The sequence below is a fragment of the Sceloporus occidentalis genome, unplaced genomic scaffold, assembly GCF_023333645.1.
Source record: "Sceloporus occidentalis isolate IW3139 unplaced genomic scaffold, rSceOcc1.0.p SCAF_5, whole genome shotgun sequence".
In the NCBI taxonomy this organism is placed as follows: domain Eukaryota; kingdom Metazoa; phylum Chordata; class Lepidosauria; order Squamata; family Phrynosomatidae; genus Sceloporus; species Sceloporus occidentalis.
The window spans coordinates 79,958,091-79,983,637 of NW_028316985.1; the positions used below are offsets into that span (position 1 = coordinate 79,958,091).

Genomic DNA, 25,547 nt, shown 5'->3' on the forward strand with positions numbered 1-25,547 from the left:
CTTTGGTCTTTTTAGTGGATGATCTTTGTCAGAAAAGGGGACTGAGCCTGTTTGTTCTGATGGACATCTCAGTGGCTTTCAGTACCATCAACCCCGGTGTCCCATTGGGATGGGCCTTGGAGACACTTTCTACAATGGTTCCAGTCCTTCCTGGAGAGACACTCATAAAAGGTGGTGCTGGGGGATTCCTATTTGACTCTTGGCCATTGGCCTATGGAGTCCGTTGGGGTTCTGTTTTGTCCAATATGCCATTGGACCTTCAGATGTTTTGGACTTCAACTTCCATAATTCCTGAATGTTGGCCAAGTTGGCTGGGGCTTCTGTGATCTGAAATACAAAATGGAGGACCAAAGGTTTGGAACCACTGCACTATGATGTGCTATGTACATTATATAACCAGTGCATTATGTATATTAACATACAAATGAAACCAGTGGGAGATGTTGTGTGGAATGCTGAACTCATGTGTCACCAGTATGTTAATAATCACTAGATCTGTTATTCTTTTCCATCTAATTCCAAGGAAGCTACTTCTGTGCTAAAATGGTGCCTGGCATCTGTAACGTACTGGTTGAGGATGAATAAAACGAAGCTTAATCTAGACAAGACTGAGAGCTCTTGGTCAGTTGAAAGGCAAATCTCAGAATAGGGATTAAGTCTGTACTAGATGGGGTTACGGTCCCCGCAAAGATACAGGTTTGTAGTTTTGGTGTACTCTCGGATTCAGCACAGAATCATAGAGTCAAAGAATCGTAGAGTTGGAAGAGACCACAAGAGCCATCCAGTCCAACCCCCTGCCATGCAGGTACTCTCAATCAAAACATACCCGACAGATGGTCATCCAGCCTCTGCTTAAAGACCTCCAAGGAATGAGACTCCACTACACTCCAAGGAAGTGTGTTCCACTGTCGAACAGCCCTTACTGTCAGGAAGTTCTTCCTAATGTTGAGGTCTGTAGTGTATTTGTGCAGTTAAAGATAATGTGCCAACTGGACCTATTTCTGGAGAAGTCTGACCTGGCCATGGTAACACCTGCTTTAATAGAACCCACTTAGATTAGTGCTATGCACTATATGTGGGCCTGCCTTTGCTCTGTTTGCCCAAAGAGTTAACTGAGGTTGCCTACAGGGACCATAGAACTGCCTTCTTGCAACAGCACCATTGGCTGTCATTTAGCTCAGGGCATAATTCAAAGTGCTGAGGTTATGACATATAAAGCCCTATACAGAGTAAGCCCAGGTTATTTGAAGGACTGCATCTCTCAAAATGAGCCTGCTCAAGCTGTAAGATCTTCAGGAGAGGGCCTTATTCCTGTCCCAGTATCTTCTCAGCCTTGTTTGTTGGAAACAAGAGAGACCGCCTTCTCGGTGGCTGCCCCCTTACTTTGGAACCCCCTCCCTAGGGAGGCTAGTATGTTTCCATCTTTGCTCTCCTTCTGCCAGCAGTAAAAACTTTCTTACTCCAGCAGGTTTTTAGGAATGCATTATGGTGAGATTTTAATGGTGTGCTGTGCTGATCTATTGGTTTTTTAATATTGTCTTTTAATTGTTTTAATTGTTTTAATTTTATAGAATGTTTAATTAATTTTTAAATACCATATATACTCGACTATAAGTCGACCTCATGTATAAGTCAAGGGGAGGTTTTGGGGACAAAATTATGGATTTTGCCATGACCCATGGATAAGTTAAGGGTAAAATTTGGAGCCTCCTTCGGTGTGTGTATGTGTGCACGCGGCAAGAAGGATTCTAATTGAGGCTTTTTGCTTCAGCGTTTCAGCCTTAACTCCCCAGACAGCGGCGCAGCAGAAGAGAGACTCTGTTTGTTTGTGTAATGGCAACCAATCACCCAGAACTCTTTCTGCTTGGCTCAAGAGAAAAAAAACTTCTCTCCCAACCGCATGGGAAAATCTGAAAGAGCTGCTATCACATTACCATACTGACTCGTAAATAAATCAACCTGGGATTTTGGGGGTCAATTTTTGGGCATAAATTTTTCGACTTACACATGAGTATATACGGTAACTTATTGATTACTGAAGTGTTTGTGTGGCTTTTAATCCGTACTGCTTTTAATAATTTGTAAGATTCCTTGAGTCCCATTATTGGAGAAAGAGCAGAATATAGATGAAAAAGAGGAAGAAGAGACAGCTAATAAGACTTCAGTCAACCCCAAGGCCTTTTGGTAAAGTGATTTCAGTTTTACTAAAGTGAAGGAAATAATTTCTAGCAGTGTATATGAAAGCGTGTATGAAAGCAAGAACAGTGATGAGCCCAAAGCAAGAATAGCAGAGTCTCAGCAGGAACCAACAACATCAGATGAGGATCAACAAGAACAACTGGCTGCCAAAACCCAGAATGTATAAACTAAGGCTAAACTGAAGGAGGGAGGGAGATCAGTCTGGGTGGACCAAAGTCATGGACAAAATATACAGAAATCAGGGACACTAGCTAAAACAAAGACTGCGGTCAAGAAATCAGAATAAGACTAGGAATGGAAAGGGCAGCTACGCCCCCGGTGCATGCGCGCCGCCACACCACCACGCCACTGCCGTGTCGCTACATACACGAGCCCATTCAAGTGAATGGGGCTCGAGCATACGCGTTTTTTGGCTAATTGGGGGGTGGTCCAGAACAGATCCCCTGCGTAAGCCAAGGGCGCACTGTACAATTGAGCACTAAAATTAGAATCATCCAAGCCATTGTATTTCCCATCACCATGTACAGATATGACAGTTGGACAGTAAAGAAAGCAGACAGGAATAAAATCAACTTATTTGAGATGTGGTGCTAGGGAAGAGTGCTGAGGATACTGTGGCCAAAAAGACAAACAAATGGGTTCTACAACAGATCAGGCCTGAACATTCCCTGGAAGCCAAGATGACAAAACTGAGCCTGTCATATTTTGGACATATCATGAGAAGGGATGGCTCACTAGAAAAGACAGTAATGCTAGGAAAGGTAGTAGATAGCAGAAAAAGAGGAAGATCACACACAAGATGGACAGACTCAGGTCCAAAGCACCTTGCAGAAATAATCCAGTTTGAGACCACTTTACCCTGGCTCAATGCTAGGGAATTCTGGAAACTGTAGTTTTGTGAGACATTCAGCCTTCTCTATCAGAGAGAGCTCTGGTGCTACAATAAACTACAATTCCCAGGATTCCCTAGCACTGAGCCAGGGCAGTTAAAGTGGTCTCGAACTGGACTATTTCTGCAATGTGTTTTGGACCATAATCAAGGAGATCACTGGCATGAATTTGCAAGACCTAAGCTAATCAGTGCAGGATTTCTCATTCACAGGGTCACCATGAGTTGGGGTTGAATCAAGGGCAGTTAAAAACAACAACAGCTAGATGACCCATGGGGGGGGGGGGGGGTCAAAAGATTTTTAGTTAAATCAAGATAAAATCTTCTCTCAGTATCAAACCTTCCAGGCATGCCAATTGCAGAAAATCCTGAAGGTATACAATGTATTTGCTGGGTATCTACACTCTGGATGATGGTCCTCAAGCATAGTTCCCTTTGGGGGGGGCACCATTTATGATTATAACTAATTCACGATAACTGTATATTGCTGGTTTCCTAGTCCACTGTGTACTCATTTGCTATGAGGTTTGTGCTAGTTGGGTTGGATTCTTGTCTAACCTGCATTCTGTAGCCATGACAGCTAGGCCTCAATGTTGCTCCACATGGAGCAAAACACAGGTTCTCAAGGCAACAGAACACACACACAACCAGGGTGAGATGTCGGTCAGGCATCAGCTTGCTCACAACTACAATTTCTCAGATCAAAATTCTTAAGGTACAGAGAACAAATCAAGGGGGCCCATGCTATATATCTGCATTCTTGTAATTAGTAAGAATACATTCTCTTTCACCTTTCTACACTCCTGCATTCACATAAATTCAGATTCAAACACTTATGATTCACATAAACACAATATTCGCACAAAAAGCCTAACAGTAGACTGACATGTTGATAATGCTACCCATTCCCTCTTCTCTCTCCTGAATGCTTCCAGTCAACTACATATAAAATCTACCTCAGATTTTGGGTGCCAGAAGATGTTTTAAGTATTTAAGCACTTGTTAAAAGCATTATTATAACCCAGTTTTCCCCAAACCTTTTGGAACTACCGGCTCCTTTCCTTAGCACACATACTCACATATTGTTGGCATTAGGTCTACTGTTCTCCACGTAGTCATGCTGGCCACATGTCTACAGAATCGTCTTTGACAATACTGGATCCCTTGCCTTAGTAACGGAGATCAGCACCACCCTCTACAGTCAGACATAACTAGATAATCTTGTCAAGGGAAAACCTTTACCTTTTCTTCTGCAAATTCAGTTGCTGCTCCCTTTGCAGCCAGTTACCTTGGGAGCAGCAACCAAACAGCTGGCTGAGCAGCGACAAAGAAGCTTCTTGCTTATGCCAGCCTTGCAGCTAAGGCCGGCACAGGTAAGAGGCTTCTTGGTTGCTGTTTGACTGGCTGGTCAGTTGCTGTGCCATTTGTGCCACGTCATCCTGGGAGCAGTAACTGAGCAGCTGGCTGAGAAGTAACCGAGAAGCCTCTCACCCGTGCCAGCCTTGAAGCAAATGCCAGTGTGAACAGAGGCCTCTGGGTTGCTGCTCTGGTAGCTACCCAATTTCTGCTCCCAGGGTGACCAGGTGCAAGGGAGAAGCTTCTCTCCAGAGGAGGGACTCTCAGCCTTTCACTGGGGCAGAGAAAGGCACAGCTGGTGTGTGTGTAGGGCATTTACAGAGGCCACATGCTCTGGAATGGAGACTGTTACGGGCCAGAAAGGGAGAGATTTTAACTACAGGACCCGCTCCAAGACAATGGACTCTTTCCAAGAATCAAATACAGATACTCCTTCCCCAGAGACATGGCTTCCCCCCACAGCTTCAAGTGTCCACTCTCCAAAAAAAGTTTTTTCTGCTACCTCTTCTCTCAGCCTGTTTGATGAAAGAAAGCAGGAGCAGCAGTGCAACTAAAACCTGCTAGCCAAGTCCCAGCAAAGCTCACAAAGCTTAAGCAGGATCCCAAATTTGAAATCATATTTTTTCCACCACCTCTCCCTCGCCACCATGTGCTCCTACCCTTTGCTCCAGTATGTCCCCAAAAGATGCCTCTCTGAATCGCAAAAGAAATACCCTGTGCCCAAGCCTTGTGTGGGTTTCCTAACTGCCACTACAGTGAACCCTTTCCATACATGGGGGATCCCTTCTGCCCTCCCCCATGTATTGGGAAAAACACATATGCTCAAACCCCATTTGTTTTAATGGAGGAAGGTTCCCACGTGCAGCACGCTGTGCAGACCATTATACTTCCAGAGGCTTAACCTTCTGCGTAAGGTTAAAGCTGCTTATAGGGCATGCCTGCATATGATATGGGCACACTGTACTAGCAAAAGATGTTGTTAAGGGAAGAGCAGGAGATACCACCGCACAAATAATCAGTGAGGCTGTGTGGTTGTTTTCTGGGGACCCTGAAAAGATGTTTAATGTATTCATCATCCCCACCATGGTCCTAAACACCACTGGTTCCCCTTGTCTTTCCTGCATACCAATACTTTGACTGAAGCCCCCCCCCCCCCCGCCCCCTTTTTTCCTCACCTCCCCACTACTGTCCCCTTTCTGCCTCACCACCCTCATGGATCCTTCCATTGCCCCCAAGGGGGCGTACTGTCCACTTTGGGAATTACTGTTATAACCTCACTGGTGGCAGGGAGGGAAGACTCATATACTGCAATGATTTGGAATGGTGGAATTGATATCTATGCATACTCTCTGCCACAGTGGCCAACTACAGTGGTGGGCTTTTCCAATGTTTTCAAACTGCACTTCTCTTTATCACTCCACTGGGTAAGGTGGCTAAGAGGAGCTGTGGAACAAAAACATCTGGAGTCCCACAGTTGCTGTGAAGGTGAGAGTCACCCACCCAACGTCTTCACTCAGTTGGCAGCACAATGGGTCTTTTTTATTCCACCACTTCCACCAATTATGTGGCAGTGATGGCCACTACCCCATCAATTCTCTACTGAGAAACTCAAATTCAGGACTCTCTTGCATATCTCCTGCACTATAACTCTCTTTTGATTCCAGCCCTCTGGATCTCAATTTTTTCCCACAGCTTGGTACCAACTATTCTTTGACAGCCACACATCCACTATTTAATGTGTCTCAAACCTAAAACACTTTTCTCAATGCTGGTAGTATTTTTAATATGTTTTTCAAATCACTTCAGACAGCTGCTTGTTGAGACAAAGTAATACATTTATTTACAAATCAGACTGAATACAGTATCTCTTTTAGCAGATGGTGTTCACAATGGATACAGTGTATAAATACTTTATTAGTCACACAATTTCACAGTTTCTTTAGCTTATCTTTGTAATTGTTTCTTTATGGCTTTCTGTATGTTCCCTTACAGGCTAAGTTCTCACAGAACCTTTATTAAACTTTTGTATCTTATAACACTTCTGGTTACCTGAAACTCCACTAGTCACCAAAAACTATGTCTCCACAGGACACTACAACAATATAATTAAGGACACTCTTCATCCCTTTCTTGGGTACCTAAACCCTTTCTAGCTGTTCCTCACAGCAGCTTATCCTAGCCTCAATGGCTCTTCACCCCTCAGGACACACTAAACACCAACCCCCTTTCAAACCTGCTCCTACTTCTTATATGCTCACTCCTGGGAGCAGAACCTTTTCCTGGCTTCCCTCCCATTGTTTAGTGCCAAGATTCTAATCTGCCTGTTGTCTCCACAGCTGCCTATCCCTGCTTTAAGCAAAGGAACAGTCTGCATATTCTTATACATTCCTGTTCACATGAATGTAGGGTTATTTTACTGCGGCACTGATCTGGGGTGAAAAGGGGCAGCTGGATGCTGCCCATCTGTATAGCCCCTAAGTGCTCAAATCCAGGAAAGAGTTTTCAGAAATGTGTTGGTTGCCCTCTCTTCAGATGGGTGGAGGGAGACTTGCCACCAGCTGCAGACAGCTTTAGTCACTTGAACCAAAATCTCTTTCTCTTTCTCTCTGCACATATGCATGTACACAAAAAAGTTAATGAATCCTACAGTTGGATCCTGCTCACAAAACTTGTTTCACAGTGAACGCAAAATGCCACAAAACATTTTTTCACTGTTTGGCTGCAGCAAACTGACGTGCCTAGCCCTGCCCTACTCTGAAATAAATCTATTATTCTCTAAACAATGCACTCTTACGCCATCAGTATTTAAGCAGCATGGGTTAGATCTACTTGATTTAAGAGTTGGCAAAACAGCCAAGTTAACACATGGGCTCATTTCTGCAACATTAACAGAAGTTTTTATCGACAGGCTCTAACTTGGGAACATTTCCACATTCTTCCAAGCTGACCAATGGCAGTTTAGATTAAACAACCACTAATCAGTTTATTCTAAAAAATGGGAAAAGATCATCTGCATGTTTACTCAGAAGAAAACTCCACTAACTTTAATGACATTAATTTCCAAGTAAGTGTACAAAGCTGACAGGGGTAATAGCAGCCAACAAGATGTTGTTGGATTGCTGTTCTCATTTTACTTTACTATTGGCTATGCAAGGGCTGCTAGGAACTGCAATCCAAAAATATCTGGAGGACCACAGCTACCAATCACTTGTGTGCACAAAGGCATGCTTAGTAAATTACAGTGTATGGTATGTTGGTATGGCAGGTTTGCTTCTAAAAAGGTTAGTTCATTCAATAGATGAGCGTGTTGTAAGTTGTTTTGTGTTGCTTAGTTTCATAAGCAGTGCACAATGATAAAGTTCAGTTCAGTACTGTATAACGAAGAAAGTGTATTTTGGTGACATGCTGACTTATTCTAATGAAGCTCTTTCAACAGAAATCAGGATGTTATTCCCTATTGTATTAACAATTGTGCCATTACAAATAAACTATCCATTTCTAACCATTTAAGTGTGAGGGGAATCCCTTTTCCCAGTAACTGATGAACTCCACACAGACTGAATGTCTTTTCAAGTGTATGCACCTCCTGACACACTTTTGGCCCAGAAAAATAATGGTCAGGGGGGATTTGGAGAGGGATCGGGGGCACAAAAATAATCTTGGGGGGGTCACATGCCCAGTCTATACTTGTTCCCTCTTATATAGAACCATTAGCCAGACAGGTATGAAAGCACTATGTGTGTGTGAAAGCGAAAGAGAGACAGACGGACGGACGGACGGACGGACGGACGGACGGACCGACCGACCGACCGACCGACCGACCGCCAGCAGTAGAATGGAAGAGCTGAAACTGTTTTGCTGATAGATCTACATCTTTATTAGCAACACTTGTAGAAGATAAACTATTGTGTGAGTAAGCATGAATCCTAATATGAACTCAGGATGCAATTGTTGTGGCAAATGCTGAGCTTGGCGCTTTTTGAGACGTGCCAGGACCTAAGCCTACCTGGAAATCTTACTCTCTCCTTGATTCTCCGCTTTTAGTGAACCGCTGCTCACTGTGATGACTCAAAGGATGAGGAGAAGAATTCCAACACATGAGAACAAGCTGAGTTACGAGATTCCGGTAGGGAAAAAGAAAAAACGGCAGCCAGTTCCCCACTGATGCTGCCATCCCACAACCTGTTACAGGTAAAGAGTGCTATGGAGTAAATGAACTTCACGGAGCTGAAAAAGAAATGAAGGACTAAGGCTCTTTCTGCACAGACCAGGATACTCCAGGGAGAGCCTGTATCCTTGCCCCATAGCCACACCAACCCGGCCCTGTTACCTGGCCCTCACTTCTCACACTGGGACAGCTGTCTGCACAGATGTCCCACTCAGCCACCCAGTGCACCCAATGCCACCATGAGTTACTTGCTTCTGAGGTCAGAACAAGATGCCCAGCAACTATCACATGGCTGGGCACCACGCTCTGACTTCAGAGCAAGTGGCTGGCAACTGTGGTGGACTCACTAGGCAGCCCAGGATGCCTGTGGAGACAGTCACTGGGGTACAGGAACAGAGGACTCCAGATCCTCCAGGAAGATCCATAGTATGAGGTAGATTATTTTAACTGATTTTAACAGTGTTATTGTCCAGTTCTGGTGCTGAATATGCTAGACATCACCTAGTCTATTTGCACCAGTGCCAGGGTTTGGGCTGTGCGTCGTCCAAACAGGATACTGAGAGAATGGAGAGAAATGGACCTCTTGGCACATGCAGACAAAGCTTAAGAGGAGGCAAAGGTAGATCCACAAAAGAACAATATCAGTATGAGGAATCATAGAGTTGGAAAGACCACAAGCACCATCCAGTCCAATCCTCTGCCATGAAGGATGATATAATCAAAGCACTCCCAACAGATGTCCATCTAGGCTCTGTTTCAAAACCTCCAAAGAAGGAGACTCCATCACACAGGAAGAAGAGGCAAAACCTGCTTTTGGTCTTTTTTAGCAATCTCCTACCCCAATTTTGCACGTTTCAATTATTACTGGACAACTAGATTTTTGTGCCTGTATCACAAATCTGAAAAAGAGAAGAAACTGTGAAGAGCAAGAAACAATGTGTCCTGAAGAACTTAAGAAATACAGTATATATACAGTATATATACTGTATACTGTCAGGTCAGAATTTGAGCAATAAAAAACAATGAAACTCCACAAGCCAACTGTGATTTAGTGCTGATCACCAACTGTATTCACAGATTCTTCAATGCGAGTCTTTGAATACTGATACAAAATCAAAACTTAGGCCTGTTACAGACTGCCAAAATAAAGCTGCTTCGGGTCTCTTTGGAGGTATGCTATTTAAATGATGCACGGGTCCTAAGAGTCCGGAGGTCGCGCCAAAGCCAGACACCATTCCTAAGCACTGGAGAGCAGCTTTGGTGCAGCTTCCGGATTCTTAGGGTACATGCATCATTTAAATAGCATACCTCCAAAGAGACTCAAAGCAGCTTTATTTTGGCAGTCTGTAACAGGCCTTAGATATTTAATTTCGAAAAACAAAGATGGAAGAATTTATCCTACATATAACAGCAAGCCTGCTAGTTTTGAAGTAGATTTTATGAGCTGTGTTCTATATTTTTCTTTCTGGAGTTGGAAGCCATAGAGAGTTACAACATCCCATCATACGCAGAAACTCTGTGCTGTGCTTACAAACTTTAGCTACTTAACAGAGAAGGTCTGAAGGTCACAAAACCAGCGTATAAACAGAACACAGCATGTGCACAATGGAAAACAACACTGTCACTAACAGAAAACCGCTCCAACTGTCATTAAATGGGGGCAAGGGGGATTGAATAAGAACAGACTAAGGAAGAAACAGAAAAGGAAAACAGGGTCCATCAACAGCCCTCCTGAGGAGTCAGCTCCACTGGGCTTTGCCTTTTTTCCAGCTATCATCCAGAAACCACTTTACCATTATGTACCATTATGAAGAAGAGGTGATAGCTGCTGGATCTCTTCTCTTTGAGCTATTTCTAGTCCTGAGTGGTCATGATAGCAAGACTAACAACATTCAGATGCATTAGAGCACTATAGCCATACCAAATTTGATCTTCATATGAACCGCATTCAGCTTATGTCCAGACTATCTGAAAGACTCTGGCTTCTCATATAAGCCCAAACAAGTCTTACAATGTTCAGGGGAGGGCTTCCTCACAGTCCCACCACCCTCACAAGCTGGTCTGGTAAGGAAAAGCAAAAGAGTCTTCTTGCCAGCTGACCTTAAACTACAGAACTCCCTCCATTTCTATTTATCATCTTTGGGCACATCAGACAAAGGAAAAATATCTGCCTCGCTTTGCATTTTTCTGATTCCCATCTCGCTACAGAGATCTCACTCACCCCATCATTTGCTCACTCACTCACACCGAGTTCTCCAATGTATGTATATAATGTGTGAGATCTCACTACGAATGAATGAATGAGTGAATGATAAGGGGGAGGATTGGAGGGGGGGAAGCATAAATGTGCATGCTTCATTCACTGAACTGAAAACAAAGATGGCACAACACTGATTGGGGGAAGGATCATGGGGGAGAAGACAAAGTAAAAACCAATGTAACACTCAGGTGTGGGAAAGGAAGAAGAAGGGGGTTTGCCCAATCTCACCCCTCATCGCTGATCTCATGGCTGAACATACGGTGAAGTAGACAAACGTGGTGATACTCACCAGGCTTGCCAGGCTCAGCCTGTATCAGCCACAAAAACTCCTCCCAGCCCCACACTGCTGTTGCCATTGAATGCTATACACATATATAAATATCTGATTTTCCACTCAAATCCAGAGTAATTTCCCACTTTTGTTCTCTGCATTAAAGCCCTGAGGTGCTGGAAAGCCCCAAATTTGGTCCAAATCGTCCCATACATCCTCTGCACTGCTTGCTATGAAAGTGCAGTAGGGTCATTTTATTTGGCCCATGTAGACATGTCCTTTGACTTATGGCCACACTATTAAAAAGACAATGTTATTAACAACCCTGCTAAGGTCTTGCAAACTCAGACCTGTGGATTCCTTGAGCTTTTAAATGGTTGGAGAAAATACTTTTTAATAGGGTGTGCAACATTTTTATTTTATTTTATTTGCTGTACTCTGAATGTGTTTTAACTTTTTACAATTACTCTTTTAACAGGATTGTTTGTTTAATGGTCTTCTAACTTTCGCTTTATTATTTTAGTGGTATTTGTTAACTAATGCAAGTGCTTTGGTCCTCCAGTGTATAAATAAAATAAATATATAATACCATCATAATGTTAAGAATTTTGGCCTGAGTTTTTGTTACCCAAGGAGCAGTGTGTTGGGGGGGGGGAATGGGGGCAGTCCCCACCAACTGTCAATGTTACTTCGAATACTGGGGAAATTAGCTTTGCAAGAGGCTTGGGTAACCGTTGGACCATTTGCACCAGTGTATACCAGTACTGACTGGGGAGGACGCCCAGTCTTTGGTGAATCACGAAGGTTTTATTTAGAAAAATGGAGAGTGCAACCACTCACGCAAGATAGCAATTCAAACAAACGCAGAATACAGAGCTAACCGAAATGGAAATATGGAAAAGGGATAGTGGAGTTTTAGGGGTTTACAGTGGTGTTATAATTACTTGTCCAATGAGAAGACCGTGGAAAGCTGGAGTGGCTCAGACTGGAAAGTCCAGGGGTGACACAGAACATACACAAAGTGTGGGCATGTATGTGGGCTGGGCTGTGTGTGTAGAGGTTAGGTTTTAAAACCATGTTTATACTTTAAAACTAGTCCTAGGCGATGGGCTATCTGGCCAGGTAACAAAGGCTGAATGACTTGTCCTGGGAATCAACAATGGGATTCTGGACTAGTTGATGGTTTTAACTTTAGTATAACAAAAACAGTGATTGGGTCAGGATATCTTTGAGATGGATGCATGTTTGGAGATGTTTGAACAGGGACACAACAGGATCCTTTTTGCCTAGGAACCTGACCTAGTGTTTCCGAATGGTCATCAATCTCTCAAAAATATGCTATCTCCAGATATGAAATATGAGGACCCTAAAATATTATGCGGGATATACAGGGGTGCTTAACATTTTCTTGTTTTCCTTTCTTCCATCAATTTTCTCTCCCTTCTGTAGTGTGTCACTTCTGTTTATTATTTGTTAAATTAATAAAATTTATAAATTGATAATGTTTGTCCTCTCCAAAAATAAAAAGGGGGTTTTAGAGGCTATGCTTTCCTTGACATGTGAGATGATCCAAGAGTTGCTCCAGCAGCAAAGTGTGGAACAAACAATAGAAATGCTAAACAATATAGTACTAACAATATAAATAAATAAATAGTAAAAAATAAACTACTCTATTAACTACTCTATCCACTGCTTCATACATGACTAGAACAGATCTGGATTTAAAACAGTCGCTGTGCGCTCTGAGCCTTATACACCATCTCACGACAAAAAGACAGGAAAGGATGGGGCAGCAGTGAGAAATAAAATATACCACAGGCAGACAGAACTTGAATATCACACTCATGTCTCCTCAGCCTACACTTTTTAAATGCATTGGGCTTAAGAGTCACCAAGCAATGTGGCAACAAGCAATGTGTGTATATATACACATATGAATCAGCCCTGTGCAAATAAGAAAAGGTGGAGCGCTCTCATCAAACATGAGTGCAAAAAAACCCCAAACAAAATAGCACAATGAATGCAGGCAAAGGCTTGTATGTTTGCTTTATTCTTCAAAATTGAAAAACACAAAGAACCTTCTTCGTCATTTCATTTTCATCCGCCTCCTCTGCAATATTTATGTACACAGCTTCCAAGCAATGCCACAAAGCTTCTCTGATTGTGAAACCCAGACAGAGCCTTTCTCCGGGATTATTCTTTTCAGTTAAACAGCCTACTGGTTCCTTTTCCCATCGCTTTCACATTTTCTCAGTTAACAAGCCCCCTTTCCATGAAAGCTGCACTTACTGTATGAATGCTGGATGAGCCCAGCACCCTACAAAGAAGACAAGCTCCTCCTTCCCTCTTTGGCTAACACGGTGCTTTTAGAGCTTGCTTTTTGCACCTAGCTAAATGCTCCTAACAAAAAAGTCTAAACAAGGGGAAACACAGAATGTCAATTTGTCAAAATGTATTATCATCACCTTAATTTATACACACTTCCTCCCCCCCCCCAAAAAAAAAACCTGGGACAGACAGGTTTCAAATTAAAACAAGTACAAAATTGTTTATAATAATAATAATTTCAGAATTAATAATAATAATAATAATAATAATAATAATAATTTCAGAACCCATTTCAGAATAATAATGCAATTTTAGGTATACAATTAAACTAATTAAAAAGCAATTGAATACTGTACATTATAATTAAAATAGTACAGCACCCTATTAAAGCCCTTTCTTTCAAAACTCTCAGTTCTAAATGTCTGTCATAATAATAATAATGAAAAATAAGCATTTGCCTGTCAATGGAAAAACAGCAGGAAAGGACCATTCCGATCTCCCTTGGAAAGAAATTCCAGGGTCTGAGGCAGCCACTTGAGAAGCCCCTATCTCTGGTCTCCACCAGGCTATGGCTGTGAACATGGTAGAACTTGCGGTCTATCTACACTGCAGAAATAATCCTGTTTGATCCCACTTTAACTACCATGACTCAATGCTCTAGTGCCACAATGAACTACAATTACCAGAATTACACAGCATTGAGCCATGGCAGTTAATGTGGGGTCAGACCAGATTATTTCTGCAGTGTGGATACAGCTGGAAAAGAGCCTCTCCTGAGAATATCAACATCTGGGCAGGCTCTTGCAGGAAGACTGGATCTACCGTAAGCCAAAACACAACCAGGATGGAGATGAAAGGCTAATTTACATAAGGTAAAAATGTGGGTATTACTGCAGAGTAAGAAAGCCACGTAAAGATCCCATATCTATTTTGCCATGTGTGCAAGAAGGGAACTTCTACTGGCAGCTGTTTATCACCATATAGGTTCTTTGTGAATACTGGAGAAAGGAACTGGCTGCCCCATAGCATTGCTATGCCTTTCAGAGGGCAAAAGCACCCCTTTATTTAATTTAAAATTTATATGTGAACATAATTTAATTTATTATTTCACATTAGCTGTCTTCAGGGTCTCTCAGAAGGTTTATTGGGCCTGGGGCAGATGTGAAGTTGGGGCTGCTTTTGCTGGCCCCACAGAACCCATGCAACTGTGGGAGGCTCTGGTGCTGAGTGTTATAGGAAGAAAGGGAAGAAAATAATCAACAATACAAACAGGAGTGGAGAAAGGGGGCTCATTTTCTGAGGGATCAGGGCAAATTGTTTCAGTTACCTTGAGCCCATCCTTCTGGGCAGCCCTAATTATCTTACGGATCCATATAGATTCAAGAGGTAGAAATTATATGAATAAAAGTGAAATAAGACAGAGCATGTTTCTCCCACTTCCAGTGAACAGCCTGAGTAAGGCAGCCTCCTGAGATCAAAAGGACCAAGGTTAGCATTTCCATGCTAGCATGCCTCTGAAAGGGCACATTTGTGCCTTGATGCCAGAGTTCCCTGTTCTATTTTTAGGGTGCAATGGGTATCCCAATAATTAAGAGAAAGCCCTTCAGGGAAGCTGCAGGAGGATGTGACTCAGTTCAGCAACAGCAGGAGAGCAACAGAAGCAGTTGTGTATCAGTGCTTGTTTTAAAAAAAGTCCTTCATCTCTTCCCACTGCCAGCCTACACCAAGACTATTTTGGTGTTCAAAAAACAGACTTTCTTCATATAGAAATAACATTAGTCATCTCAGCTTATGTAAAAGAGTCACAGGAAGCCACCCATGTATTTGGATTCAGCCTCACTTCACCTAGTAACAGTATCATGTGGTACCTTAAAGAAATGTATAATGGTATAACGTTTTATTATGACATACACTTTCACACTACAGAGTTGTGCATGCAGGCAGGTTCCCTATCTGTACTAGACCAGAGTGCTCTCTCAGTTTATCTTGTCTCCTTAAAACGACTCTTTCCTTTCATCTATTAGCTTGGTCACTTTTCCCATCCCTTCTGAAGTGGATAAAAATGTTTATGGTTCATTGGTTGTCACTGATCAAAATGGAAATTATAATCAAGAAAGGAAAAGGAGACTAGGATTTGGTGGGGATGGTATGAAGGAACTAAATAAGATCCCCAAGTGTTGAGAGAGGTCATTAAATACCAATGTCAGAATCATCCATGCCATAGTACAGTATGTCCAATTCCTATGTATAATTGTGAAAGCTGACAGGAACAGAACAATTTCAAAATGTGGTCCTGGTTTAGGGTTCTGCTGATACCACAGACTGCTGAAAAGACAACTGTTTGGGCCCTAGAGTAAACCAAGCCTGATGTCTCATTAGATGCCAAAATGACCAAAGAGATTATGGTACATTGAGCGTATCATGAGCCAATAGGACTCACTGAAAAAGAAAATCATGCTTGGTAGAGTGACTCAGCCATGAAACCCACTGGAGGAAGGCAATGCCAAACCACCTCTAGACAAAACTTGCCAAAAAAAGTCATGATAAGGTCACCTTACGGATGGAAACAACTTGAAGGCACACAACAACAAGGAATTAAAGGCAACAGGAAAAGAGGAAGAGTACATTACAGGCAGACTGACTCAAACAAGGAAGCCACGGCCCTGTCTGCAAGAGCAGGACAGGGCTGTTGGTGGCAACGGGCTTATAGATGTCTCTGATTCATAGGGCACCCATAAACTGAAGCCAACTTGAAGGCAATTAATAATAACAAATGGACATCTTAGCATTAAAGTTGATTTTGACATTTCTATCCAATTTTTTTAAAAAAACCATCCAAATTTCAACCCTACCAGCTAGTGAAGCTTAAACTGACACAGCCATTATTAACCTCAAAAAGGAACAATACAGAATTTTCATACATAACATTTCCAAGTGCTTATGAGCTGCAGTCCATTCCATTTCTGAACAGCATGGCTATCCTGCCAACTAAAGATCAGAGTCGTCATGCATGTACCAGGGCTTGGGCACAACTATTCTAACCCTGATGTATTTTCCTCCTTTCTAGACACAATATAAATTCCAACCACATGTAGCAATATAGCTGAGTCTATAAGAAAGTATATGGCCCCAGCTGTCACTAAAATAAAAGGTGAAGTACTGGCTACAGAGAGTAGGGCACTGCTGGCCAAAGAGGGTGGCTCATCTCCCTTAGTGTTTCCAAGTCAGCATGTATGCTGTAAAACAGATGGGTGTCTATTTGTGCTCACCCCTCCTCCCTTGGGCAAGGTCCTAGCCAGACAATCTGTAGAAGCCTATGCTTGGCTGACACTGCATAATTAGAAGGGCACTGCTGCTAGTCAGCTCTTGGATTTCATAGCTGCCACCAAAGCTGGCTGAGTCATGCCAAGGCAAATCACTTACATTTTGTAGACAGCAGCATGCTCCACTACGTTAACAGTGGGAAGCACAGGCTTATAATGGAATCATTGAATCACATGTCTGTGCCCCTCTTTGCTACCACTGTGCAGCACTGACGCATGCCAACGCTGAGATATATTTACCGAAAAATGCACAGAGAGACTGCATACGCAAAGGCAACAGCTAGACAATATTTCCTAAGACTGAAGCCTTCTAGCCAATTAGTGGCAGATCTCGTTTTTTTTTTAAAAAAAAAAATAACTTACAAGGCCACTAAAGCGCTAAAAACCTGGACCATGAATGCATGGTAAATTCTGGAATTCCAAAAATAAATTTGTGCGAAATTATGCAGACAGAGCAACAAATAGGCAGGGCATTAGGTTATTATCCACTGGGTAGTTACTGAATTATTAAATTTCACATACACCACAGTCCTATATACGGCTTATCAACAGCCAAGCTAGTAATCCTGCAGAACCCTGCAAAAACCCTATTTTTTTCTTGCCCTCTTTCTTCTTGTGTATCATGTCTTTTGAAATTTTGCTCAGGAACAGCTTTTGAGTACATATATCTGTTTTTCCTACCAGTAGCTCAGAGGACCAATTTAAGACAGGGCAAAGGTAGAAGGGCGAGGATTTGAAAACCCACCAGCAGCACCACATTACCAACACAAACTCACCACACTTTTTAGGAAAAGAAAAATAGATAATAAGATCAAGGATTTCTTAGGTGATCAAGTCTGACTCCCAACAAATCAACAAAAGGAAAACAGACTCATACAAAATGGAAACCCCTGCATAGATTAGGCTACAAAAACAAAGTTTTGCTTCTTTAATTAATTCAAATGCAAAGAATATTGAAGGGTGTATCTACACTGGACAATTAATCCAGGGCCAGTCTGGAGGATTATGCCTCAGACCAACTATGATGGCAACCACACACACTGGGCCAAATCCAGTATGGTGTCATATCCTGGTGCACATGGACCAGCCAGGTTGATACTGCATCAGCACCACTGGCCTGTCCCCTTGTCCCTGGTACCACCACTGTCTCACCAGCCAAGCAGCTTCCTGCAAGAGCCTGGCCAGCGCCATCACTTCTGCTCAGATCAGAACAGGCCACCCAAACATGTGGTCAAAAAGGAGCAGGTCACTCTACCCCCTCCTTGTTGATCACATGGGCACCCAGTTCTTACCTCAGCAGAAATGGCTGGTGAGGCAGTGGCATAAACTACCTTTCCTGTGCCACATTTGCTGTCTGGACAACTGGATCAGATTGAATTGGAGCTAATCCAGCTGTCCAGTCAGCCAAGAGAACCTGAGGCACTCTGGAGTTTCCTGGAAACTCCAGAATAAACAGCAGGTGCTCTTAAAATGGATTAACATCTTAAAATAGTGGTTTTGCTGCAGATGTGGCCACACGTCATCTGGACAGATCGCACTGGGGTGAGTCTGGTGGTTATCTGTAGTGTAGAAAAGAATTAGTAGTTAGAGGTTATATGTGACTTCTTTCCAACTGTTATGCAGAGGATATGTTCCTCCTAATTAAGATTCACTTGGGACTTTTTCTTGTTTTTGTGTTTGTTTTTGTTAGCTACATCTTATGACATATGTAGAAGACAATATTTTTATGTAAGTGAACTGCTATGCACTCTTCGTCAGTTAGATCTTTCAACTCAATTCCTACTACTTAATAATATAATAAAATCTTTATTTATATTTCCCGCCTCTCCCCATGGCTTCTTGTAACCTGTAATACTGGTACCTTCATGACTGCACTGCTCACTCTGTCACTCACACTGTGCATAATCACATCTACTACGTGAGACAGATTTGATAGTGCCTCTTTTCACACTTACCCATTTCCTTTCTGTTTTCAGGAGATCTTTGACAACCTTGTTTCGTCTTATCTTACACACTCCCTAAATGTTGTGCCTATGTTAGTCGAAGACCATCATGAACCATCAGCCAAAACTGAGGAAAGCTATGGAGGGAAGGCCTACTAACTAGAAAGAAAAACATGGCCTTGTGAACAGTTTGTGTGGTTTAGTAAAAGCCTTGATCACCCTACGCACACCAGATATGTACTAAAGGAGGAAAGTGAGAAAAACCACTAGCCATTGGATTAAAAGTGGGGAAGCAGGAATGAAGCAGAAAAGAATTAAGGTCAATGATGTGCCTTAGAAACTATGAGGTAGTATCTACCTGCCCTGGTCTGGTGAAGGAAGAGGCATGGAATATGGAGACAGAGAAGGAAAATGGCTGTTGGGGATAGTTGAGAAAGGCAATGGGAGGACTAGGAATGAAGGAGGACAACTGAGGAGAAAAGCAAGTGAAAGCAGCACAGCAGAAAAACTCAGAATGAAGTCTTCAAGCCAATGAGGAAAAGTAAAAACCCAAGAGCAGTGGTAAAAAAAAAAACAGACTGAGGAAGTGTTTTAAAAAATGTTGCTGGCCTCAGAACAACAATACTGTCTTTTGTAATTAACTGTGGTTTAGGATTTGAATTATTTGTTTTTGGCTTGCATTATTAGATTTGTTTAATAACTGTTATCAAAAGTTTAGAAGTATGTTTCAGCTACTGGGTGGAAGACCTAAATACCTTAAAGGCACCAGACCCCCTCTGATCCTGGAAGCTAAGCAGGGTCATCTCTGATTAGTACTTGGATGGAAGGCCACTAACAAATGGCAGGTGCTGCCAGATATACTGTATTTCAGGGGAAGGAACTGGCAAAACTACCTCTGAGTATTCCTAGCCCAAGAAAATCCTATGAAACTCATGAGGTCACCATAAGTCAACAGGCAACTTGAAAGCGCACACATTCACAGAGCATCTAATAGCTTCCAAATTCATCTCTCCTATCACCACACTAACTGGCAAAAGCACCTGAGTATTCCTTGCTTAAGAAAACCTATGAAATTCATGTGGTAGCCATAAGTCAACAGGCGACTTGAAGGCACATACAGAGAGACAGAAATAGCGAGAGAGAAAGACCATGACACTGTTTGTTCTCCACTGAGTGAAAACACAAGCTCACTTGAAAAGATTAGGCCAAATCCTCTTGACAGCTGGGTTGTCGGGACAAATAGCATATTGAGCTCCACATCTCATCAGTCATTTTCCAGCCCAACTCTTCCAAAGACAGTCATTCTTAATTTTATCCCTACAGAGATTCCTACACACAAAGTTTGGAACCATTACATTTAATGATAGTATTAGCATTGCTCTGTGAAAAAGTAATTTGTTGTTGTTATGCATTCTGTGGATACATTATGTTACTCATCCATTAGTAATGCATTGCTTTTTAAATTAAAAATACAAAATATGGCCAAAATGACTTCAAGTAATAGATAGAAATAACAAGTAAATGTTGTTGTTGTTGTGTGCCTTTCAGGTAGTTGGCTTTGCCTTAGCCTTCTCCAGTGGCTGAGAAGGTGTGACTTGTCCAAAGTCACCTAGTGTGTTTCCATGTCCGAGCAGGTATTTGAACATTGGTCTCCAGAGTCTTAGTCCAATGTCAAACCACTATACCACACTGGCTGTAAGTAAACATTATTTATTACTTTAAAAATAAGTTAATAAGTAATCAAAATAAGTAATCAAAATTAACATGTTTGTCACTGTTCCAAAAAAAGAGAGAGAGCAATGAATAACAATGCCACTTTTAATGAATTAGTGCCCAGCTCTATTACTATTAGAGGGGGGAAATTTCCAAGAAGACTGGTAACTATGGAGGAATGACCAAAAAGGGGGAAATAATTGAAGACTATGCATATATTATGACTTGAAGATTGGTAGCAGTAAAAATAACTTAACCATAAGGCATAACAAAATTAAAATAAACTCTTATGCACAAAAGTTGCATTGGTACCGCATGGACAAATACATTCAAACTGTAAGTTATAATAAGAACCTTGATTAAACTAGAAAAATCAAACTTGTCAAAATATATGCATATGGACAGAAGATACCACAAAGAGGATGGGAAACGCAGCTGTCCTCCTCTCTTCTCCCACCTTTTTTTAATAATCAAATTCAATGTCATCATTGTATTTAAAATTCCCATGGCTCTTGGAATGTTTCCTCAACATATATGTAATATACTGTGGCATGGAGAAAGGCTAGGCTGAACTGACTTGTATATGAAAGCAAGCTGGAAACAAACTATTCTGCTGTCATCACAGCTGCATCTGAAATATCAGAACCACATGGATCCTTCTGACCTCAAACACAACCTGGTCCTTGGCTGAGAGATATAAAACATGCATTATTTATCTAAATACAAAGAGATCACTGAGTAAGGAACATAAGCTGGAAAAATCCATTGGTCTCCAAGCATTTGATGCTGGCACTTAATATTCTTGGGCAAGTCACATGCTCTCAGCCTCAGGAGAAGGCAATGGCAAATCTCCTCTGAATCTTGCCAAGAAAACCCCATGACAGGGTCCCAAAGCCATGAGGATCACCATAGTCAGAAACAACTTGAAGGCACACAATACACACACTTAATATTTTGAAGAATCTTTCTAACCACCATATCTGTGTTGGGGGTTCAAAGTAGATGACCATACATTCTACTAGGCAACAACTTATAATGGAAGCATGGCCTACCAAAATTGTAATAAAAACTACTTTCTTCAACAAGTGAGACAGCCCAATGCTAACAGTTTCTGCTCTGGTTTTCTAGCGAATGCAACATAAATGAACCAAAAAGGGAAGGTCCTAGAATACAAATAGCATCCAATCTGCATAGAAAAAAATGTATCTTTTTTTTAAAGTACATTAGGAAATGTTTCTTCGCTTTTCCCATTACATCTGCAAAGTGCCGTGAAGCAGAGAAGAGCTGTCCCTAATAACAGTGGCCTAGTTAATCCAGGCTGTTTGTCTACTGCCTGCTCTAATAACTTTCCCATCTAAACAGTAGATGAAAATAATCTACAGTTGACGGGTTGAATATGGGCTCAGAGTTGAGGACAAGACTATTCCCCGCACCCCAGTGGTAAAGTACAGCTTTCCAACGATGCAGGAGGCATTCCTGGAGCCAAAAGGGAGTCAGGTTCAAGTTAGTCCCATGCCCCTCCTGTCTAGTCAAAGCCTGTTTAGATGAATAGGGCCCTCTGCCAGCTGGGATAATCAATGTGTCCCCTCCGGGAAGGCAGAACGCCAGATGGATACTAATCTCCAGTCATTTTGGAATCTGCTCAAAACTGGATGCCAGTTCCCCAGCCCGTTATCCATCTAGTTCCAACCTTTCCTTTATGGAGAAGGCTTTAAAGCAGGTGTTCCCTCCATATTTTCAGGTACTGATAAGTGCTCCTGGCCCCCGGCTCCAGTCGTCCTGGCTTTCAATTCAACATAGGGATAGGCTTTAGACAGAGATGGAGACAGATAGAAATGATGATAGCCGACCAGTCCTTTTAGGACGGGTCTTCCTGCAGCTCTTGATATAATGAGGCCCAAGAGGGGTAGCAAGCATTTTCCCCTCTTTCAAACTGTGTCCACGCTAACACTCTAATAATATTTCTTTGCATTTTTTATTACTGTTCAGGCATTCCCATGACTGTAACTGTAGGGGACCTTCCACTGGACCTTGTCCTGCAATCAGATCCCCTGCCATCCTTCAGAGATAATCATTCCCCTTGTATGAACATTCCTCTCTGAAATATTGTTCTCCAAGTGCACAGGCAGTTAATCTTAGAACAGGAGGTTGGAAGGAAGGGACAGAATCCAGGATGCCGAAATTCCAGCTATCCAAGAGACAAACACCTAGCACCAGTAAATCTCATACAGTTTACCAGAAGGACAAGAAGGCTATCAATGAAGCAGGACCATAATGCAGTTAAGCCATACTCCAAAACTGTAGAACAATAGATTTCCCTCCCAGAAGAAATAAATGGCTGGAATTAATCAGGCACTGAAGTAAAAGAATGAAGATTTTTTTAAAAAATGAAAAGAAAGGTCTGATAATGATTTTAAAAATGATGCTACCCAATACTGAAAGTTTGCTGGACAGTTTCAGGAGGTACTGTATAGTCATGGAAAGATTTCTGCCCAGACCAGGTGTGCAAAATAAATAAATATATTTTCACAGGAAAAAAATTAAATTGGGTCATACACTGACAGATTCAAGGATAGGCAGAAAACACACACGTATGTCTCTCAATCCCATCTCTGAATAATAATTTATAAATATGTCTGAGGGTGCACTGCGGGTACACTTTCTCCAGATATCAGTCACTTGTGTGTATAAGATTTTTGTTTGTTTGTTTGCCTTTTTATTGCAGTTGGGTTTACTTTCATTTCCTTGTTTTCATAATTGCTGCCTAGGACTGTAGTCCTGTGCCCTGAGTGAACTGGAATATGTTGAGCTTTGTGGCTGAAGTCTGATGCATGTGTATTTCTGAAGTAAGGGCCTCGACAGATGGGCATCATGCTGTGCACTCGACCACATGGTGGGTGGCACCATGGCACTCCTTTGGCACTGCTTCCAGATAATGCACACCAAAAGGAGTGTTGTAAAGCCATGGCACTGGTGCCTATGTCAACCTTTCCGCTGTGCAAAAAGGAGCTGCTTTTTGCAGCTCCTTTTTGTTCCTTGGAAAGGCCAGTTTGGGGCCATAGGCATGTGGTTGCTATGGCCCTGATCCAGTGATGAAAAAGGCAGCTGCAGGCCACCCCTTAGGGGTGGTCTGTTCAGCCCCAAAGTTCTGTTGAACTCGCTCAGGGTGCATTTACATGTTAGAATTAATGCAGTTTGACATCAAAAGTGCTAGTGCCTCACAAAACTACAAATCCCAGAATTGTGTAGGATGGAGTTACATCATTTAAAGTGGTGTCAAACTGCATTATTTCTACAGTTTAGATGCACCCTGAGTGAGTCAACAACACTTCACAAATACACATGCATCAGACTGCAGCCACAAAGCTCAACATGTTGCGGTTTGCTCAGTGCACAGGACTGCTGTCCTATACTGCAATTATGAAAACAAGGAAATGTAAGTAAATCCAACTGAAAACAAAGGCAAAATTAAAAAATATATACATACCAAGTGACTGAAATCTGGAGAAAGTGTTCACAGTTGTGCAGCTGACAATACCTCAGAAAGCCTACATAGTAGAACTAGTTCTGTGTTGATTCTGCCATAAAACATGAATCTGAGGGACTAAAATGTCCTGTTGCATTACATGAGGGTTGGAATCATAATTCCAGGATGAGGAATGAGTAATAAAACACAATAAAACAAAACATAACCTTTGACTATCCCCCAAAGGCTTACACAAATAAATGTTTTCAGCTGAAGCTGAAGCCTACACAATAATAGCGAGACACATGGGAGGACACATTATGAGGCCTCTGTAGAAGAACAAGGAATCCAGCTTTACAACAGACTATGCTGTACATAACCCAAGCCTGAAAAATTTAGTCTGTTAAACTGAATGTAGCCCATCACGATAACATTCCTATTCTACTGCATGCCTGGAGGGATCATAAAGGATTTGAAAGGCATGAAAACATGGCAGGAGGCTGGATTTGGACTGGGGAATCACAAATCATGGAGGCCCAGAAAGAGAAATTAAGCAGGAGTCTGGAATTGTTTTGAAGTTGCAATACGCAGACTTTGTGAAAAGAGACATCAAAGACAGAACACATGCAACTTCTGTTGCCTTTACTCTTGAAGTTCTTAAAATGTGACAAGGGATGGTAAAGGCTCATTTCCTTTCTTTCCTATTTATCAGCCTGGACCTGTGCCTGCACCAACAGTGAACTTTCACTAACAATCCCTTCATTTCAGATGCACATTGGGAGACGAAAGCCATTCATTGTTTGGTTTGGGGAAGCTCCAGAGGACAGCTTTAAGAACATGCTGTCCCAAGCAGTCTTTTGTGGAAAACGAAGACCTCTCCCCCACTCCTTAAAACTCAACATTAACACAGATTTGTGCCTTAATAATCAGATTATTGTATCTTAATGCAGTTCAGCCTACTGACGGGAATCCACATGGGCTGCTTCACAAAAAGCCACACGAATAACCTAATAGGAATGTGATAAACCCGTAGCTGCCTATGTCCTCACTCATTAGCCTTTTTGCTAAGATCAAGTGTAGAGCTATGTGGAAGGGGAGGAATTACTTTCTGGACTACCAAACCCAGAGTCCTCACCCAGGGGATATGGGGAGTTACTGTCTAAAAGGTAACTTGTCCAAGCTAACGTAAAATGAGCTGCCATGACCACACATTTACACCTCATTAGACTGGCCAGTGCAACATCAGTAACAAAACTATTCATGTTGCATTTAGCTTAAATCCAACGGCTTGTCCCATCTAATTGCCAGTCCCAATTAGATACATCCAGACAATCAATTCTTAAATAGTGAGCCAACACTTATGGAAAACCCACTCATTCAATAGGTCTACCCTAATTCGGATTACCAACAGGATGCAGGCCCCAGAAGCAATGGGATTTACCAAAGTGCTAAGTGACCATTCAGGAGTTGATTCAATGGGTCTACTTTGGCTGGGGAGGAGTAGCTTTAGGTCTCTCCATTTACTTCCCTTTAGAAGGGCAACGCAACATCAAGCTGATTTACTGAAACGTAAATCCGAAGAGTTTTTTTCTTTTTTTATATAATTGCATACAATGGAAATCCAACAGTCC

At 42.1% G+C, this 25,547-nt stretch overlaps 1 protein-coding gene across 4 annotated transcripts in view; it reads right to left on the reverse strand.

Annotated features, from left to right (window-relative positions):
• LOC149312361 (GRAM domain-containing protein 4) overlaps positions 1-25,547 on the reverse strand; it is a 116,654-nt gene that overhangs the window by 76,753 nt on the left and 14,354 nt on the right. The window lies entirely within an intron of this gene.